The sequence below is a fragment of the Cryptomeria japonica genome, chromosome 6, assembly GCF_030272615.1.
Source record: "Cryptomeria japonica chromosome 6, Sugi_1.0, whole genome shotgun sequence".
In the NCBI taxonomy this organism is placed as follows: Eukaryota; Viridiplantae; Streptophyta; class Pinopsida; order Cupressales; family Cupressaceae; genus Cryptomeria; species Cryptomeria japonica.
Window position 1 is genome coordinate 508,493,500 of NC_081410.1, and position 22,023 is coordinate 508,515,522.

Genomic DNA, 22,023 nt, shown 5'->3' on the forward strand with positions numbered 1-22,023 from the left:
CTTTACCTTTTCCCTTATCCTTATCCTTCTAAAACACTTTAAATGTTTTCTTTGGCTGGTTCATTTCCTCTTGTTTTTCCTTCTCCACAAAAAATATATCCCTGTTATCAGCAGTTTCATCTACAATCTCTTTTACTCTTCTTGCCATTAAACTTACTTACTGGTGACCACTGACAAAAACAAATTGGTTAGCCTCAGAGATTAATTCATCTATTTCTTCTTTTGAATTCACAAGATGTACAGCTAGAAGTTTCTCAACTTTTAGTTTCTTATCTAAGTCCATTATTGCAATCCATTTAGCTTCCAATCTCCTATATAGCTCATTGGGTAAGTCATCCATAATTTTAATTAAAACCATTTTGTATATGTCTAGATGTAAAATAATACCATTCTCAATGCTTTACCTGTCTGAATAATTAAATGTGTTATACAGTTGGTGTACATTGGCCAAATTTCCATCATTAGTTATTTCATTTAGTAAATCATCTAAAGAAGGAGTAATAGGTTGTTGTTTCTTCTTTGTTGTTAATTTATTTGGTGTTCCCCTTATTGCCTATTGTTTCTTCCTTAAAGTCCTTGTTCTCTTAGGTGAAGGAGAGAGTACCGGTGAAGGTTTTCCCTTCCTCCTTTCTACTCTTTTAAACTTTGTTGCCTTGTCACTGTCGGTTCTAGAAATTGTGCCTCCGATTGCAGTCCTTCAAGTTCACTAGACGATATGCCATTTATGTTCATTACATTTTATTTGATTTTCTTAACTTTCTTAGAAGCATCTCTCATATATTTTTCTCTTTTCTTTTTTTGCTTCAATGTTTTTACATCACTTTCAATAGTTTTAGCACTACCAAAAACTTGTTCTGATGGTTCTCTTCGTGCATCCAATAATGCTTTAGCATATGTTTCCAAAATGTTAAGATCTACCTCATATCCCATTTCTGTCACCCAGACAGTCCTAGGGAGTATAGCTTCCATCCATGTCTCATCTCTCTTGATAACAAAACAGATTTCTTTTCCATACTTGTCCACTACACTCTGTGGTAGCCTTTCTCTAGTTTTCATTTTAGCCTGGAAGGTTTTGAAATATTCAATTATGTTGTTGTCCTTTTTAGTTCCCATGCTGGTAAAAGCTTCTTGTAATTGTTTTCCTACCGGTATATCATATCCAAAGTCTTTCGGTCATGTATCGGGGATTTCCTTAGTGAAATACAACATCAAACATACCAAAAGGTTTCCAAATCGGAATGTCCCTTTCTAATCTCCTTTAATCTTCTTCAAATTATCCATGAGTTCATCTTTTAGCCATTCACACACATCTATCATTTCATTGTTGTTGACCATCTCATAAGCACTATTTATACAAAGACTAGAAACTGAATTTAGTTTGTTAGCATGTGTAGTCTTGTAACCTAGCACCATACTCACAAGTCTCACATTGATGTCTTTGATATCATTCACTCTCAATGATCTATTGTCAGATGTTGCTCCCATTAGGGTCATCACTTTGTTGTTAGGGATGTTCTTTGTTTTGTCAGGTCTGCAGTCGGTTGAGGGTAAACCAGTTACTGCCCTAATTGCTTGTCGGGTAAATTTGCAGACATAATCCAACCATAGAAATTCTCCATGTGCTCTACTCAAGACAATTCTTACTACTTCTTTTGGAAATTGGGGAATGTTCAGTATTTCCACAAAGCCTAGAGTTTCTATAATCCTATGTTCAGATTTGACAACACCATCTTCATCATAAATCACCCTAGTATACATTTTCATCAATTCTTCATAACCTAGTTCTTCTATATTGCAATGTATATAAATCCTAGGGTCTTTTGCAAAAGCTACACCTTTAGGAATTTTTGAAAATGCCCCTACAGAGTCATGTTGCTTAGCTACTTCAGGAATCATTTTAAATATGGGCCTAGGGTGTTTCAAATTTTCCATAATAGTAGGGTTCTGAATAAACTCAAGAGCAAAAGAAGAAGAAGAAGGCATTGAAAAATAACTTTATCTGCCTTAAAGTATTATGAATGCTTGAAAGAAATCACTCTGCACCTTCGCCTTGAATGCCTTTGCTCTGTATTCTGAATGCTTGAAATAAATGACTCTGCACCTTCGCCTTGAATGCCTTTGCTCTATTTTCACACTCTCTACTGATTTGAATGTTCGGTGAGTTCAAAAAGAGGGAAATTAGCTGATTTATAATGATATTTCTCTTGCCAACCGCATTAAATGCTTGCCGATTAAGTGGAAACTTAACACATCTACCAATAAACAAGAAATGTATCTTCTCACCATCAACCAAGGGTAATTTGCATGATTTTCAACTTACTTCAATACCCCCAAAGGGTTACTTCTTAGTTGGATGAAGAATCTCCTGTCGGTGGAGAATTACTCAGTTCTATAGGTATAGAGATAGTTTCATCAACATTCTTTTCTCTCTTCCTAATCCATTGTTTTAAAAATTCTTTCTTTACCTCATCTACATTTTCTTTGCCTTTTAAACTGGATCCTTTATCATTCGCCGGAGAAGTCTTGCTTCTACAAAATTTGGTAATATGTCCAAATTTCATTACAAGCATAACAAGTCACATTATTCCTATGAATAGCCTTTCCATACCCTATGCCAGTTTGTGTTTTGCATTGGTTAGATAAGTGTCCATATCTTCCACAAACATAGCATTTCACATTCATTCTGCAATTTTTTGAATTATGACCAACTTTGTTGCACTTGGAACATTGACCGGTGGGTGCATTAATATTCTAATTGTTTTTAAATCTACATTGATTTTCTCTATGACGATATTTATTGCAATTGAAACATTTGCCATTAAACTTATAAGCATTAGGTTGTCTTACTAGTTTGTTCTAATCTAGATTGTTTGTAGTACTAGAACTTTCTCCAATCTCAAATCCAAGTCCATTTGTATCTCCATTAGGTTTCTAACTTTTCAACATTTCATCAAGCTCCTCTGACCTTCTCTTGAATTTCTCTTTGTATTGATTTGCAGTAGCCAACTCATTTTCCAGAATTTCCTTTTGTCTCACAAGCTCAATTTTATCACATTGCATGTGAATCAAATTTGCCTTCAACATATCATTTTCATGACTAAGTCTTAGATTTTCATTTCTAGCATCATTGAGTCTCCTAGTCAAATCTTCTTCATTCTTCTTCTTGTCTTCAATGTCTTTACATAACCTCATAGTCATATCTTGCATTTCATTCTTCATATTACTGTTTTCCTGTCTCAACTTGTTTGCAAGTTCATTAAGAGTTTCTTTTTCATCATCATCTTTCTACATCTTTTCATGAAGTTCGTTTCTTTTATTTTGTGCTATAACAAGGTTCTCCTAAAGTCCTTTAAGGAATTCCTGTGCAATCCTTAGATCATCTTCAAGTTTGATATTCTTCAATTTCTCTACATCATAATCTACAAGAGCTCCTTCCAATTGTTCTCTTAAGTTCTCCATCTGTACCAGTGTCAGAATCTTCCTCAAGCTGTTTGGCTTTTGAAAATAGAGGACCATGCTCTGATACTAATTGTTAGAATCAATGGCAGTCCCAAAGACACAGAGAGGGGGGGGGGTGAATCAGTGTCTAACCGGTTTACAAAATATTTAAACTTATTAAGAACTTTGTATCCCAAAAAAGTGTACCGGTAAATAAGAATTAATGCAACAAATAAGAATAACAGAGGCAACATAGAGAACACACCATAACACAAGATATTTAATGAGTAAACCCGGTGTGAGGAAAACCTCAGTAGGATTTGTGACCCACAATATTCACTCACTGGCCAATGAATAAATATTACTTACAATGAGGGGCCTGCTCATGCAGGAAGGCTAGCAACCTAGAGCTCACTGCTCAATCACAAAATAGAAGTCTCACTGACTTACAAAATGGATTATCAAAATCCAATACAATGTATTGCTTTAGATCATCATCAACTATGCCAGGTTCAGCACCAGTTTAAGCTCAGTCTATTACCAAAACCTTCTCTATCAACTATATCAAAATATCATCTATCCTTTCGTCATCTCCTCTGTCTCTCTTATTTTCTTTTCTCAAAATGACGTATAAGATTTCATGCATATATATGAGTCTTTTACAATATGCCATGTTGGCTTTTACAAAAGATAATTATAATATAAAATAATAAACAAAGTTTATTCCATGTCCGACTGAGTGTCGTTATGCATTATTGCTGCTACCAGTGAGGTGCCTGTCAGTGTATGTAGAAGTCTATTGCCAGTGTCGGTAACTGTCGGTGGGTCGACAGATGTTTGGCAGTTGGTTGCTAGTTGGTTGCCATCAATGACAACATCAACTATTCTCATAAGAGTGTAGAATGCCAACAGTTTAACCACTTGAGGAGATTCAAATTGGCAACTAGAATTGGAGGTGTTATCTTTAGGAAGGAGAGTTCAAGATTTGATGGCAGTAACTATGTTATATGGAAGAATCGGATCGAAGTGCACTTGAGATGTCTTGGAGAAGATTATAGTAAGATCACCAAGAATGCCTATTTTTCTCCTCTGAATGGACCGGTTACTGTGGATGAGATCAAGGAAGTTGAACATAACATTAGAGTGAAGGAAGAATTGTTGAGTGTCCTGACTGATTCTGAAATGACAAATGTAATGGGACTTCAAACCACACATGAGATTTGGGAGAAGCTTGAGACTTTGTATGAAGGAGATAAACAAGTCAAAGTTGCTAAGTTGTAGAGTTTGAAAGGGAAATATGAGATATTGAAGATGGGAGAAGATGAGAACATAAATACCTTTATGGCTAAGGTGAATGACCTTGTCCTAGGTATCAAATATGCTAGTGTAACCCTTGAAGAAGATGAAGTTGTCGCTAAGGTGTTGAGATCTTTACCTCCTTCTTATAAACATAAGGTAGCTTCTATTGATGAGATCCAAAGTGTGACTACAGTGACAAGAGATATGTTGGTTGGAAAAAATGATGCATTTGAGCTGAGCAAATTTGGTGAATCAAATGGAAAGTCTGAGACAATATTTAGAGTATCTATATCCGGTAAGCAGAAGTATGAATATGAAGAATGTAGAATGTCTAGATATGAAAGAGAAAGAAGAGAGATGGAAGAACAAGAAACAAAACTTGTTGAGCTTGAAGCATTGATTGCATATAGATTGCCTAAGGGAGTGGGTAAATATGATGGAAAATTACCTTTGAAATGTTTCTCTTGGAATAAAGTAGGACATTTTCTTCTCGGTGCCTAGAGAGAATGACTAAGTATAATACGCATGACAAATTTTATAAGCATGATAGAAATGATAGATATGAGAAGCATGAGAAGTATGATAAGCTTTACAAGTTTAACCAAAAGTACAAGAATCAAAAGAACTATTATTACATTGCTGATGAATCTATAGGAGATGAAGTTGTATTTATTGCCATTAAGGAAGATGGACTGGTACCACTAGCTGCACTATTGAGGAGAAACATTTAGTTGCTAAAGTTGAGGAAAGAGATGAATGGGTAATAGATAGTGGTTGTTCATGCCATATGACCGGTGATAAAAGAAAATTTGTGAGTATGAAAAGGTATGATCGTGGAATAGTGAGATTTGGAGATCACAAATCTTGTGTAATCTGTGGTAGAGGTTTGTATCCTTTGGTGGTAAGCATAATATTGATGATCTTCTATATGTTGAAGATTTGAAGCATAATCTTATGATTGTTGGACAAAAGGTTGATAAAGGTTATGATCTACAATTAAAGAATGGAAAATGCAAGATCCTAAATGCCTCCGGTATAGAAAAGCATCTAGGACAAAGACTAAAGGAAATATTTCTCATTTGAATGCTAATGAGAAAATTTGTTTGATTTCTTAGATTGATGAAAGTTGGTTGTGGCATAGGAGAATGTGTCATATTAACCTTGATTCAATTATTAAGATCAGTTCTATTCAAGCTATTAGAGATTTGCCTAAAATTATTAAGCTTGTTAATTTGGTGTGTAAAGAATATCAATTAGGTAAGGAAACAAGACTTTCTTTCAAGAGTAAGCAGTATACATTTGATGGATTGCGAGATCTTGTGCATACTAACCTGTGTGGACCTACAAATGTTAGAATTGTGCAAGGAGATAGATATTTTATGTTGCTAATTGATTATTATTCTAGGATGATGTGGGTTGTCTTTTTGAAGGAAAAATCAGAAGCATTAGACAAGTTCAAGGTATTCAAACCAAAGGTTGAGACTGAGCTGGGATTGAAGGTGAAATTTATAAGATCTGATATAGGTGGAGAATTTTGTTCTAGTGAGTTTGATTCATTTTATGAGAATCATGGTATTAGAAGACAATTATCTGCTCGTAGAACCCCTCAGCAAAATAGAGTTGTTGAAAGGAAGAACACGATTGTTTTGGATGTTACAAGGACTATGCTAATTGAAGGGAATGTTCTGAAGATATATTGGAGAGAAGCTATTGGCACTATGTTTTACACATTCAACTGATTTGATATCAAAGGTGATACCGGTAATGATGGAGGAGCATCCTCGGTTCATAGTTATCTTGCATCAACCAAAAATATTTGCTTTTTGTTTTTCTTTCTGTTTCCAGTTACAACATTTATTTCTATGTGTCCTAGATTTGGCTCACCATAACCTATGGAGTTGGATTTTACTTTAATACTTGATCATCTTCCTTACTCCCAAACCATGGAGCATTTGGATCATTTTTAGGAAAGTTATCGCTACCGGTTTCTGGGACAGTTTCCTGTTACTAGTTGACAATTTCTTGTTACTGGTTGCATGTACCTATTTGCATTCATGATCTACCAGATCCCTTTCATAGCTTGTGGAGCCCTGAGCATTGATATCGATGTTCCTTGGTGTGTGGTTGACCTTTTCACTATTGGTATTTTGGTATGGTTTTATCATTGATGTCAACACCTGCTAAATATGCCTACTTTGGAGATCCAGCAACATTCACCGGCAATCAGTAAACTATTCAACATTCACCAGTATATGGTTAACCGGTAGGATATAATGTTCACCGGTACACGCAATGACATGGAAGACACTTGGTAATTTATCTAGGGTTACATCGACAGGTTTATCTTTTCCAGATCAGCATGGCACGCTATGGAGATGATTTATTATTGTTGTAAATGGATTAAGCCGACATGTTCAATCGGTTATTGCATCGGATATTGTATTATTTGTAAAATGTTTTATTGTAATATCTTGTAGAGCTGACCTACTAAAATTGGTCTTAGGGTATGGTATAAATGTAAGATCTTATTTGTAAGATCAGATGTGGAATGCGAAAAATAATTATAAGAAGGTATATGCGAGATTAAGAAGAGGTATACATGAAGACATCATTTGAAGGTGAAGTTAGGTTTTTGTAAAAACGCATCAGCATTACAGCAGTACTGAATCCAGCATATGAAGATGCTATTTTGTGCAGTACATTCTCATTGGATTTAACCATCCAACTATAGTTAGTGTGACTCTCATTTGTGTTTGAGCAGTGAGCTCTAGGCTGTTGGCCTTTCTGCATGTGCAGACCCCTCTTGTACACTTACTATCTGCAGTAGTATCATCTGATTGTGGGTAAGGTTTCCCACCATGGTTTTTCCCCTTACAGGGTTTCCACATACAAATATTTGTGTCATGTATTGTGGTTGACTTTGTGCTTATGTTTCATGCATTAATTCTTACCGATACAACATTTCTTGTTAACACTGTTTACCGGTACAATTAACTGTCTCACCGGTATTAAGCAATAAGTTGGTTAATAATATTTTGGTTTGAATTTATTGGACAACTGATTCACCCCCTGCCCCCCCTCTCAGTTGTCCCTGGAACCTACAATTGGTATCAGAGCCTTGGTCCTCTTTTTGTAAAATTTTAACAACTTGAGGAGATCCAATGTCTACTAATTATTTTAGGAAGGATAGTCCTAAACTTGATGGAACCAACTATGGAATATGGAAAATCAGAATTGAGACACATCTGAATTGCATTGGTAAAGACATCTGGGAAGTTACTAAGAATGGTTATACTATTGTTGTGGCTGGTCAGCCTGCTCCTATTACTTTAGGTAAAGATGAAGAAAATGATTGCAAAGCAAGAGAAGCACTTTTGAGCGCATTATCAGATCAACAAATCATGGGATTATCAGATAGATCTACTGCAAAAGATATTTGGGATCATTTGGAAACACTGAATGAAGGGGATTGCATAGTCAAAATTACAAAACTTGAAAGCTTCCGAGTTAGGTATGAACATCTGAAAATGGAGGAAGATGAAAGAATTTCTGCTTTTATGGAAAGAGTAAATGAAATTGTTTTAGGTATCAAATGTTGTGGAGGAACTTTGAGTGAAGATGAGATTGTTTCAAAAATCTTAAGAGGTTTGCCACCGGCATATAAAATGAAGGTTACTGCTATTAATGAGCTGAGAACAATGCCTAATACATCAATAACTAGGGATACATTGATTGGAAAACTTTCAGCTTTTGAAATAGAGGAATTTGGTCCTATTGCTATAAAAACTGATTTGGCCTTCAAAGCATCAACATCATCTGCTCCATCTTTTGACAAATCAGACTGGAGAGCCTTTTATACAAGAGAACTTGAAGAAACTAGGGAGGAAAATGAAGAGCTTGAAGAACTTGAAGCACTATTTGCAAGGAAAATGCCAAAAGGTCCAATTGGAAGTAAGTATGAAGATAAAGCACCCTTTAAATGTTTCAATTGCAATAAGATTGGTCATATGGCTTCAAGATGCCCTGATAGACATGCTAGACTAAGAGAAGAAGCTAGAAGAACATACAAACCTAATCCTGAATATCAGAGATACAGATTTAAGAAAAACAAGGATAAATCCTGTTACATTGTTGATGAAGGTGTGACTGATGATTTTGATGAGGATCCAACAGACAATAGATGGGTCTTTGTTGCTATAACAGAAGATCAACCGGTACCTATTGCTCCACCGGTAGAAGAAGCCCTAGTAGCTAAAGTTGAATCAAAGGATGAATGGATTATTGACTCAGGATGCTCACATCACATGACTGGAGACAAAGGCAAATTCTTGAACTTTCAAGAATACAATGGAGGTTTAGTAATATTCGGAGATGACAAAGCCTGTTCAATCAAAGGTAAGGGTTCAATATCTCTTGATGGTAAACATAACACTGACAATGTTTACTATGTTGAAGGATTAAAACATAATCTTTTAAGTGTTGGTCAATTAGTTGAGAAAGGTTTTCAGTTACAATTTAAAAATGGAAAATGCAAAATCATGAATAGAATTGGTTTGGAAATTGCAACCGATAATCAGACTAGAGGTAATATCTTTCATTTGAATAACAGTGAAAAGGCATGCTTAATTGCTCATATAGATGAAAGTTGGCTATGGCATAAAAGACTATGTCATGTAAATTTTGATTGCATGGTAAAAATTAGTACTTATAAGGTAGTTAGAGATCTACCTAAAATTGTGAAACCTCAAAATACAATTTGCAAGGAATGTCAATTTGGAAAACAAGTTAGAGCTAGTTTCAAAAGTATTCTAGAAAAATCCAATAATGCTCTTGATTTAATTCACACTAATTTATGTGGTCCAACTAGAACTAAGAGCTTACAAGGTGATAGATATTTCATGCTAATTATTGATGATTATTCTGGAATGTGTTGGGTTACTTTTCTCAGGGAAAAATCAGAAGCACTTGGGAAGTTCAAACTATTCAAAGCAATGGTTGAAAATGAAACCGGTAAGAAAATTAAATGTTTAAGATCAGATCAAGGAGGAGAATTCACATCTAGAGATTTTAATACATTCTGTGAAGTGAATGGAATCAAAAGACAGTTATCAGCACCTCAGACACCACAACAGAATGGAGTTGTTGAAAGGAAAAACAGAACTATTTTGGATGCAGCAAGAAGTATGTTATCATAAGCAAATCTATAACATGTGTACTGGAGAGAGGCAGTAAGCACTGTTGTCTATACATTCAACAAAGTTCACATCAAAGGTGAAACCAATAAGACCCCTCATGACCTATGGTTTGGTAATACTCCTACTCTTAAGTATTTCAGAATTTTTGGAAGTAAATGTTATATTAGAAGAGATGAGTATATTGGCAAGTTTAATCCTAGAAGTGATGAAGGAATATTTCTTGGTTATTCATCTAAGAGTAAAGCTTATAGATGTTTTAATAAAAGATTACAGAAAATTGTTGAGAGTACAAATGTAAAGATTGATGAACAATTCAGAGGAGCTTCAACATATATAGACCCTGAACCGGTAACAGAAATTATGACAAATGAACCAATAGTAAATCCATCGGTAGAGAATGATGGCCCAGTTACTCCGGTATCATTAGAGGATACCACAGTAATTGAAGAACAACAATAGACTAAGACACCCCGGTATGTAAGATTGAATCATTCTAAAGATCAGATAATTGGAAGCAAATTTAAAGGAGTCATGACAAGAGGAAGATTGGCAAATGAAGAGGTATGTCTTATTTCTCAAATTGAACCATTATCTATCAATGAGGCATGTGAAGATAAATTTTGGATTAAAGCTATGGAAGAAGAATTAGGACAAATTGAGAAAAATAATACTTAAACATTAGTTCCTCGGCCTGAAAATAAAAAAGTAATTGGAATCAAATGGGTATTTAGAAACAAACTCAATGAAGATAGTAAGGTTGTCAGGAATAAAGCAAGACTAGTGTGTAAGGTATATTCTTAGAAAGAAGGAGTTGATTACAATGAAACCTTTGCACCGGTAGCCAGAATTGAAGTAGTTAGATTATTCTTAGCCTTTGTAGCTCACAAGGATTACAAAGTTTATCAAATGGATATTAAATGTGCATTTTTGAATGGAGATCTTGAAGAAGAAGTTTATATTGAACAACTTGATGGATTTTCTTTGACAGATAACAATGATATGGTTTGCAGATTAATAAAAGCTCTGTATGGACTAAAACAAGCTCCAAGAGCCTGGTATGCAAGATTGGATAAGTATCTCTTAAAAATTGGTTTTACTAAAGGAAATGAAGATAGCAATTTATATTACAAAGTAACTAATGATGACATTTTGATTATGGAAGTATTTGTTGATGATATAATCTTTGGAGGAGAAGATGGATTATGCAAAGAATTTTCTCTTAAAATGCAGCATGAATTTGAAATGTCTATGATTGGAGAAATTAAATTCTATTTAGGATTGCAGATTTTACAGACTGATAAAGGCATATTTTTGAGTCAATCTAAGTACTTGAAAGAACTACTCGAGAAATTTGGGATGGAGAACTCTAAACCGGTAAGCACACCTATGACTACAAATGACAAATTATCTCAAAGGGATGAATCTACACCTGTTAATCCAACTAGATACAAATCTATGATAGGAGGTTTACTGTATTTGACACAAACTAGACCTGATATTATGAATGCAGTATGTATAGTTTCTAGATTTCAAAGTAATCCCAAGAATCATGAATCAGCAGTAAAAAGGATTTTCCGGTACTTACAAGGCACAACAAATCCTAGATTATGGTATCCTAAAGATGAAAATTTTGATCTATATGCGTACACAGATGCAAATTGGGCAGGAGATGTGGATGATAGAAAGAGAACCACTAGAGGAGCATTCTTTCTTGGAAAGAGATTAGTTTCTTGGTTAAGTAAGAAACAAAGTTGTACATCTTTATCAACAGCAGAATCAGAATATGTTGCAGCAGCAACGAACTGTACACAGGTACTTTGGCTTAAGCAAATGTTGAAAGACATAAAGGTAAAATCCAAGGAACCTATTACTATATATTGTGATAACACTGCAGCAATTGATATATCTAAAAATCCAGTATTACATTCTAAAACAAAACATGTTTCTATCAAACTAAATTTTCTAAGGGAAAAAGTTGAAGAAAAGGAAATAAAACTGGTTTATGTGAATACTAAAGAATAGCTTGCAGATATTTTTACAAAACCTTTGCCTAAGGAAACTTTTGAGTATCTCAGAGATCAGCTCGGAGTCTTACCTCCACCGGTAGAGACTTGGACAGTTGATGATTGTCATCAACCGGCATAATTAAATGAACAAATCTTTTATTCCGGTATTTGATGAGAAAGCTACTTCCCAGGGGGAGTAGTTGGTATATTCAATTAATTGGTATTTTGTATTAACTTGACCTTTTTATGAATTTGGCATTTGATGTCAAAGGGGGAGAGATATATGGAAAAACATTGGGGAAAGATATATGGAAAAATGAATTATCTTTTTGAAGAGAGATTGGTATGAGAGATTGATATCTTTGGGTAAACACATATTACTCCCAAGGGGAGAATTGGTTTTTGTACTTGGCATTTCTATTTTGGCACTTTGATGGTTTTTCCATCTTGTGTTGCCATCAATGCCAAAGGGGGAGATTGTTGGTATTTTGGTATGGTTTTGTCATTGATGTCAACGCCTGCTAAATACACCTACTTTGGAGATCCAACAACATTCACCGACAATCAATAAACTGTTCAACATTCACCGGTATATGGTTAACCAGCAGGATATAATGTTCACCGCTACATGCAATGACACGGAGGACACTTGGTAATGTCGAAGACATCATGTGGACACTTTTCTTTGAAGTAATATCATTGGTATATTCTTATTTGCATATTTGCCTTTACCGGCAAATAGGTCCAGATCATCTAGGGTTACACCGGTAGGTTTATCTTTTCCAAATCAGCATGACATGCTATGGAGATGATTTATTATTGTTGTAAATGCATTAAGCCGACATGTTCAATTGATTATTGCATCGGATATTGTATTATTTGTAAAATGTTTTTTTGTAATATCTTGTAGAGCCGACCTACTAAAATTGGTCTTAGGGTATGCTATAAATGTAAGATCTGATGTGGAATGCGAAAAAGAATTATAAGAAGGTATATGCGAGGTTAAGCAGAGGTATACACGAAGACATCATTTGAAGGTGAAGTTAGGTTTATGTAAGAACACATCAGCATTACACCAGTACCGAATCTAGCATATGAAGATGCTATTTTATGCAGTACATTCTCATTGGATTTAACCATCCAACTATAGTCAGTGTGACTCTCATTTGTGTTTAAGCAGTGAGCTCTAGGTTGTTGGCCTTTCTACATGTGCAGACCCCTCTTGTACACTTACTATCTGCAGTAGTATCATCTGATTGTGGGTAAGGTTTCCCACTGTGGTTTTTCCCCTTACAGGGTTTCCACGTACAAATATTTGTGTCATGTGTTGTGGTTGACTTTGTGCTTATGTTTCATGGATTAATTCTTAGTGGTACAACATTTCCTGTTAACATTGTTTACCGGTACAATTAACTGTCTCACCAGTATTAAGCAATAAGTTGGTTAGTAAGATTTTGGTTTGAATTTATTGGACAACTGATTCACCCCCCCCCCTCTCAGTTGTCCCCGGAACCTACATTCACATGATCTACTCATCATCTTTTGGATTTTCCAAAGGAATTTCTTTGGTGGAGGTCGACCTTGTTCGTTTTGCCCATTAGGTCTTGTTCTTCAGATTTTGATCCATTTTTTAGCTGATTAGATCCCCTTGGATTATATAAATCATTGTAATAGAGAATTAGAATGTAATCAAGAAGTTAGACTGAGAATAGAAGATAGATCTTAAGATTTGAGGTCCTGGTTGTTACTGGTTGGTTGTAAAAAGTTTTCATGTTATAATTCAATCTATTCTACATTGCCTTCATCATGTCTTTGTGTTTCTATTGTGTTTACTCTTGCTGAATGATCTGTGCTAATCTCTTTAAGGTCCCTCCTAATCAGTGACTACTTCAAGTGTTATCAGAGCGAGTTTTCATTCTAGAGATTATGTGGCCTAAGAATTTTGTTGTAGGGTGGCAGACTATGGATCTGACCTATAGCTATAGAGGACTGACATAAAGATGGCACAAAGAGGAACTAGCAATGGTGGAGTGCGTGGGAATGCATACCCTGATGTGATGAAAATTTTGTGAGGAATAGCAACCCATTTGGAAGCCGTGGAGATAGCCCATAGAAGAGGATGACATATTGAAGTAAGTGAAGATGAAAGAGAAGAATCCTCGATAGAATAAGTAAACCCACCGGTAGTTGATCCGGATGAGGAAAGGTTTTTGAGGGTTTTGAGTAGGGAGAATACTAAACCTCATTTTACCCCACTAGAATATGATGAAAAATTGGATTTGGATGAATTGATGGATTAGTTCTTAGAGATGGATATATATTTTGATTTTGAAAACACTGTAGACAAAAGGAAGGAGAAATATGCCTATACCTGGTTGAAAGGTCACGCGTCTCTTTGGTGGGAGCATTTGTAGGTTGATAGACAAAGAAGAGGTAAAAAGAAGATCAAGACATGGGATTGGATGATTGCTAAGTTGAAATCAAAATTTATGCTAGCTGATTATAAAGTGAATGTATTCCAAAAGTTGCAAAATTTGAGACAGAAGGAATCTAGTGTGAAAGAATACACTGAAGCATTTTAAGAGTTGAATATCAGATCCGGACATGTTGATGATGAAGTTGAACAATTTGCAAGATATTTGAATGGATTGTGGGTTTCTATACAAGATGAACTCAGTTTGATAAAATTATAGAGTATTGAAGAGCCTTACTATTATTCCCTAAAGGCAGAAGAAAAGCTAAACAAAAGACATGAGAAGAGGTAGAGAGGCAGAGGTGAAAGGTTTTTCAGAGGAAGATTTCAAGGAGGAAGAGAATATACCAAAGGTAGTGGAACTTGTACATATCAAAACAAGGATAAGGAAGTGAACAAAGAAGGTAATTCATACCAGAAAGATGATAGAAATTTCTATCGGAAGAGAGAACTAGATGGCTACCAGAATGAAAATTTTGGAAGAGAAGACAAGAGAGTGTTTAGAGGAACTTTCTTTAAGTGTGGAAGAGAAGGACATCATTTTTTATAGTGTAAGAAGATAGAGAATACCAGAAGAGAAGCAGTGATCGAAAAAAACCCCACTGGATTAGATAATAAAGTAGAAGATGGATAACTATTGATGATGATGAGAGCTTTGTGTCATACCGGGAGAGATGAAGAGCCCTTGCAGAGAAAGAATTTGCTCAAGACCAGATGTTGCTGGTATTATGGATGTGTTGCATTGGTTTTGTCATTGATGTAAACACTTATCCTTCTAGAGATATTTTGTTATGTTCACCAGCATGTTTAGTGACTTATGCACAGTCACTGGTATCTGGTTCACTGACAGGTTATATTGTTCACCGACACTGAGGATGATCTATTATCATCTGGAGATTACTTGGTTATGTTGAAAACATTATTTCAACACTTGGTTTTTGTGATTTGGTTATTGGTCTAATCGAGTTTGCATATTTGTTTTTACCAACAATAGGTCTAAGTTATGGACCAACAAGCATTATCTATTCCAAATCAGCACAACATGTTATGGAGATGTTTTGTTGATTGGTTATTATTGTAATTGCATTAAGCTGACATGATTCATCACATATTGATTCATTTGTAATTAATTTAATTGTAATATTCTTAGTGAGCCAACCTACACATTTGGTCTTAGGTTTTGGTATATATGTAAGATCTCATTTGTGAGATTAATAAGAAGGTGTGGTAGAAGATTGTAATAAGGTATATGTGAATATAAGTAGAGCTATACACACAAACATCATTTGAAGATTCAAGGAAGGTATGAAGAGGAAAATCAGAGCTTAACCGGTACTCAATCCATCATATGAAGATGCTATTTTGAGTAGTACATTATCATTGGATTTAACCATTCGGTTGTAGTCAGTGTGACTCCCGTTTGGTGATTGAGTAGTGAGCTCTAGGTAGTTGGCCTTTCTGCATGTGTAGACCCCATTTGTACACACATACTATCTGCAGTAGTATCATCTGATTGTGGGTAAGGTTTCCCACCATGGTTTTTCCCCTTATAGGCTTTCCACATACAAATATCTATGTTATGTGTGGTGGATGTTATTTGTCTTTTTGTTTCATGCATTAAACTTTACTGGTACTGTTATTAACTATTAAACTATCTATCAGCATTAAGTTTGGTTAAGTTATATTTGGGTTTTAATTAATAGACAACTGATTCACCCTCCCCCTCTTAGTTGCATCTGGGTCCTAATAATTGGTATCAGAGCTAAGTCCTCTTTTTGTAGAAGTTTAACTGCTTGAGGAGATTCTATGGCAACTAACTATTTCAGGAAGGATAGTCTAAAGCTTGATGGAAATAACTATGGTATATGGAAGATCAGAATGGAGACACATCTAAATTGCATTGGAAAAGACATATGGGATGTTACAAGGAATGGCTATGTTGGTCCTACACAGAGTCAACCTAATCCACCAACCTTGGTTGAAGATCAGGAGAATGATTGAAAAGAAAGAGAACCACTTTTGAGAGCATTATCAGATCAGCAAATCATGGGATTATCAGACCGCTCTATTGCTAAAGCTATTTGGGATAAATTGGAGACTTTGAATGAAGGTTATACCACTATCAAAATTGCAAAACTGGAATGCTTCGGGGTCAGGTACGAAAATCTGAAAATGGAAGAAGATGAAAGGATTTCTACTTTTATGGAAAGAGTTAATGAGATTGTTTTCGGTATACAATGTTGTGGGGGATCCTTAAGTGAAGATGAAATTGTTTCTAAATTTTTAAGAGCATTTCTAGTGGCATACAAAATGAAAGTAACTACTATTACTGAGTAGAGAACAATGCCTAATACATTAGTATCTAGAGATACTTTGGTTGGAAAACTTTCAGCTTTTGAACTTGAGGAATTTGGTCCTATTGCTACAATTAAGATAGATTTGGCTTTCAAAGCTTCATCATCTACAACATCATTATGATCATCATCTGAAAAATCTGCTTGGAAAGCACTCTATGCTAGAGAACTTGAAGAAATCAGAAGAGATAATGAAGAACTTGAAGAGCTTGAAGCACTATTTGCAAGGAAAGTGCCTAAAACTCCAGTTGGAAGTAAGTATGAAGGTAAAGCACCATTTAAACATTTTAACTGCAATAAAACTGGTCATATGGCATCTAGGTGTCCTAATAGACATGCAAAGTTGTAAAAAGAAGCTAAAAGAACATATAAGCCTAACCCTAAATATTAGAGATACAGATTTAAGAAGAATAGAGACAAATCATGTTACAATACTGATGAAGGAGTTACTGATGATTCTGATAAGGAACTGATAAAGAATGAATGGGCTTTTATTGCAATAATAGAAGATCAACCGACACCTATTGTTCAACCGGTAGAGCAGGCCCCAACTGCTAAAATTGAAGAAAAGGATGAATGGATCATTGATTCTGGATGTTCACATCATATGGCTGGTGATAAAAGTAAATTCTTAACCTTTCAGGAATACAATGGAGGGCTAGTAAGATTTAGGGATGATAAAGCTTGTTTGATAAGAGGAAAAGGCACTATATCTTTTGATGGTAAGCACAATACTGACAACATTTATTAGGTTGAAATTTTGAAGCATAATATTTTGAGTGTTGATCAATTAGTTGAAAAAGGATTTCAGTTACAATTCAAGAATGGTAAATGCAAAATCATGAATAGAACTGGTTTGGAAATTGCAACTGGTAATCAGACTAGAGGTAATATCTTTCATTTGAATAACAATGAGAAGACATGCTTGATTGCACATATTGATGAAATTTGGTTATGGCATAAAAGACATTGTCATGTAAATTTTGATTGCATTGTGAAAATTAGTACAACTAAGGCAGTAAGGGATTTACCTAAGATTGTTAAACCTCACAATCTGGTATGTAAGGAATGTCAATTTGGAAACCAAGTTAGAGCAACTTTTAAGAGTATTCCAGAAAAATCCAATAATGTTCCTGACTTAATTCATACTAATTTATGTGGTCCAACAATAACTAGAAGTTTACAAGGACATAGATATTTTATGCTAATCATTGATGACTATTCTAGAATGTGTTGGGTTACTTTTCTTAGGGAGAAATCAAAAGCTTTTGGGAAATTCACACTATTCAAGGTAATAGTAGAGAATGAAACCAGTAAGAAAATCAAATGTTTGAGATCAGATCAAGGAGGTGAATTCACATCTAAGGAATTTAATACATTCTATGAAGTGAATCGAATGAGAATACAGTTATCAACACCTTGAACACCCCAGCAAAATGGAGCTGTGGAAAGCAAGAACATTACTATTTTGGATGCAGCTAGAAGCATGATATTAGAAGAAAACCTACCTAATGTGTATAGGAGAGAAGAAGTCAATATAACTATTTATACATTCAATAGAGTTCACATCAAACATGAAACTAGTAAGACCCCTCATGAATTATGTTTTGGTAATACTCCTACTCTTAAATATTTGAAAATATTTGGAAGCAAATGTTATATTAGGAGAGACAATTATATTGGCATATTTGATCCTAGAAGTGATGAAGGAATATTTCTTGGTTATAGATTGCAGAAAATTATTGAGAGTTCAAATGTGAAGATTGATGAATAGTTTAGAGGTAATTCAAGGTCTATGGACTCTGAACAAGTAGTTGAGATAATCACAAATGAACCTACATGTAATACATCGGTACAAAATGTTGATCTAGTCACATCGGCATCATCTGAGAATTCCATAGTGACTAAAGAACAGCAGCAAGCGAATACACCCAGGTATGTAAGATTGAATCACTCTGAAAGTAAGATAATTGGGAATAAGTATCAAGGTGTTATGACTAGAGGAAGATTGGAAAATGAAGAGGTATGTCGAAGTTCTCAAATTGAACCAACTACTATTAATGAGGCATGTGAAGATAAACATTGGATTAAAGATACAGAAGATGAATTAGAACAAATTGAAAATAATAACACATGGACATTGGTTCCTCGGCCTAAAAACAAAAATGTAGTTGGAACTAAATGGGTATTCAGAAATAAACTTAATGAAGATGGTAAGGTAATTAGAAAAAAAACAAGATTAGTGTGTAAGGGATATTCATAGAAAGAAGGAATTGATTACAATGAAACCTTTGCACCGGTAGCAAGAATTGAGGTAGTCAGATTATTCTTAGCTTTTGCATCACATAAGAACTATAAAGTATATTAAATGGATGTTAAATGTACATTTCTGAATGGTTATCTTCAAGAAGAAGTTTACATTGAACAACCTGATAGATTTTCTTTGATAAATGACAAAGATATGGTTTGCAGGTTAAGGAAAGCTCTATATGGATTGAAGCAAGCTCCTAGAGCTTGGTATGCTAGATTGGATAAATACCTTTTGAGGCTTGGTTACACTAAAGGTAATGCTGACAGCAACTTATACTACAAAGTGACTAATGATGACATCTTGGTTATTGAATTTTTTGTTGATGATATCATTTTTGGAGGAGAAGAAGGATTGTGTAAAGACTTTTCAAATAAGATGCAAGAAGAATTTGAAATGCGTATGATTGGGGAGATAAAATTCTTTTTAGGATTGCCGATTTCACAGACTGATAAAGGTATATTCATAAATCAATCAAAGTACCTAAAGGAATTACTTAAGAAATTTGGCATGGAAAACTCTAAACCGGTAATTACTCCTATGACTACAACTGATAAACTATCGTTGAAGGATGAAATAACACATGTTAATCCGACAAGATATAAATTTATGATTGGAGGTTTACTGTATTTGACACAAACAAGACCTGATATTATGAATGCAGTATGTATTGTTTCAAGATTTCAAAGTAATCGTAAGGAAAATCATGAATCAATAGTAAAAAGGATTTTTCGGTACCTACAAGGCACAACAAATCTTAGTTTATGGTATCCTAAAGTTGAAAATTTTGATTTGTGTGCATACACAGATGCAAATTGGGCAAGAGATGTAGATGACAGAAAAAGCACCACCAGTGGAGCATTTTTTCTTGGTAGCAGACTAATTTCATGGTTGAGAAAGAAACAAAGTTGTACATCACTATCAACAACAAAATCAAAATATGTTGCAGCAACAACTAATTGTACACAGGTATTATGGATTAAACAAATGTTGAAGGACATAAAGGTAAAATGCAAAGAACCTATAATCATTTACTGTGATAATATGGCATATCAAAGAATCTAGTATTTCACTCTAAAACTAAACATGTTTCTATCAAATTCAATTTTTTGAAAGAGAATGTTGAAGCAAAAGAAGTGAAATTGGTTTATGTGAATACTAAAGAGGAGATTGCAGATATCTTTACTAAGCCTTTTCTTAAGGAAACTTTTGAATATCTAAGAGAGCATCTTGGAGTTATACCCTCATCGTTAGAAACTTAGACAATTGTAGCATGGCATCAGACTGGCATAATTAATAGAGAAATCTTTTTCTGTCTTTGATGAAGGAGAGCTACTTCTCAGGGGGAGTAGATTGGATAAATTTGGTTATAACAAGTGGTATTTGTAATAAGTTATATGAACTAATTGTATTGGTTTTGTATTGCTTTGGCATTTGATGTCAAAGGGGGAGAGATTGTTACTCTCTGTATCTTTATTTTGATTTTTGGTTAATGGTCTCTTTGGGAGATTGTTGGTTTTTGGTTTTTGGCATTTTTGCTTTGGCACTTGGATAGTTTTTCCATCTTGTGTTGCCATCAATACCAAAGGGGGATATTGTTGGTATTATGGATGTGTTGCATTGGTTTTGTCATTGATGTGAACACTTATCCTTCTGGAGATCTTTAGTTATGTACATTGGCATGTTCAGTGACTTATGCACAGTCACTGGTATCTGGTTCACCGGCAGGCTATATTGATCACCAACACTGAGGATGATCTGTTATCATCTGGAGATTACTTGGTTATGTCGAAGACATTGTTTGGACACTTGGTTGTGGTCATTTGGTTATTGCTCTAATCGAGTTTGCATATTTGTTGTTAACGACAAGCGTTATCTATTCCAGATTAGCACGACACATTATGGAGATTTTTTGTTTATTGGTTATTATTGTAAATGCATTAAGCCGACATGATGCATCACATATTGATTCATTTGTAACTGATTTAATTGTAATATTCTTAGTGAGCCGACCTACACATTTGGTCTTAGGTTCTGGTATATATGTAAGATCTCATTTGTGAGATTAAGAAGGTGTGGTAGAGGATTGTAATAAGGTATATGTGAATATAAGCAGAGCTATACACGCAGACATCATTTTAAGATTCAAGGAAGGTATGAAGAAGACAATCAAAGCTTAACCAATACTGAATCCAGCATATGAAGATGCTATTTTGAGTAGTACATTATCATTGGATTTAACCATCCAATTGTAGTTAGTGTGACTCCCATTTTGTGATTGAGCAGTGAGCTATAAGTAGTTGGCCTTTCTACATGTGCAGACCCCATTTGTACACACATACTATCTACAGTAGTATCATCTGATTGTGGGTAAGGTTTCGCATCGTGTTTTTTCCCCTTATAGGGTTTCCATGTACAAATATCTGTGTTATGTGTTGTGGATGTTATTTGTCTTTCTATTTCATGCATTAAACTTTATCGGTACTCTTATTAACTGTTAAATTGTTTACCGACATTAAGTTTGGTTTATGAGTATTATGCATTAATTTTGGTTAAGTTATATTTGGGTTGAAATTAATAGACACCTAATTCACCCCCCCTCTCAGTTGCCTCCGAGTCCTAACAGATGTAAGGTATTTGGTAAGTGATGTAAAGTTGTTATTAATAGTGGTAGTTTAGATAATCTTGTTTCAGAAGAGATGGTGAATAAGTTGAACTTGGAAAGATTGAAATACCCTAAGCCTTATCAGATAGCATGGATTCATGATGAACATCAGTTGTTAGTAAGTGAGCAATGTTTGATGAAATAAAAAATAGGGAATTATCATGATGAAGTCTTGTGTGATATTATGCCCATGGATATTTGTCATCTTTTGTTGGGTAGACCTTGGCAGTTTGATAGATAGGTAATAGATGATGGGAGGAAGAATACATACACTATTGCGGCCAA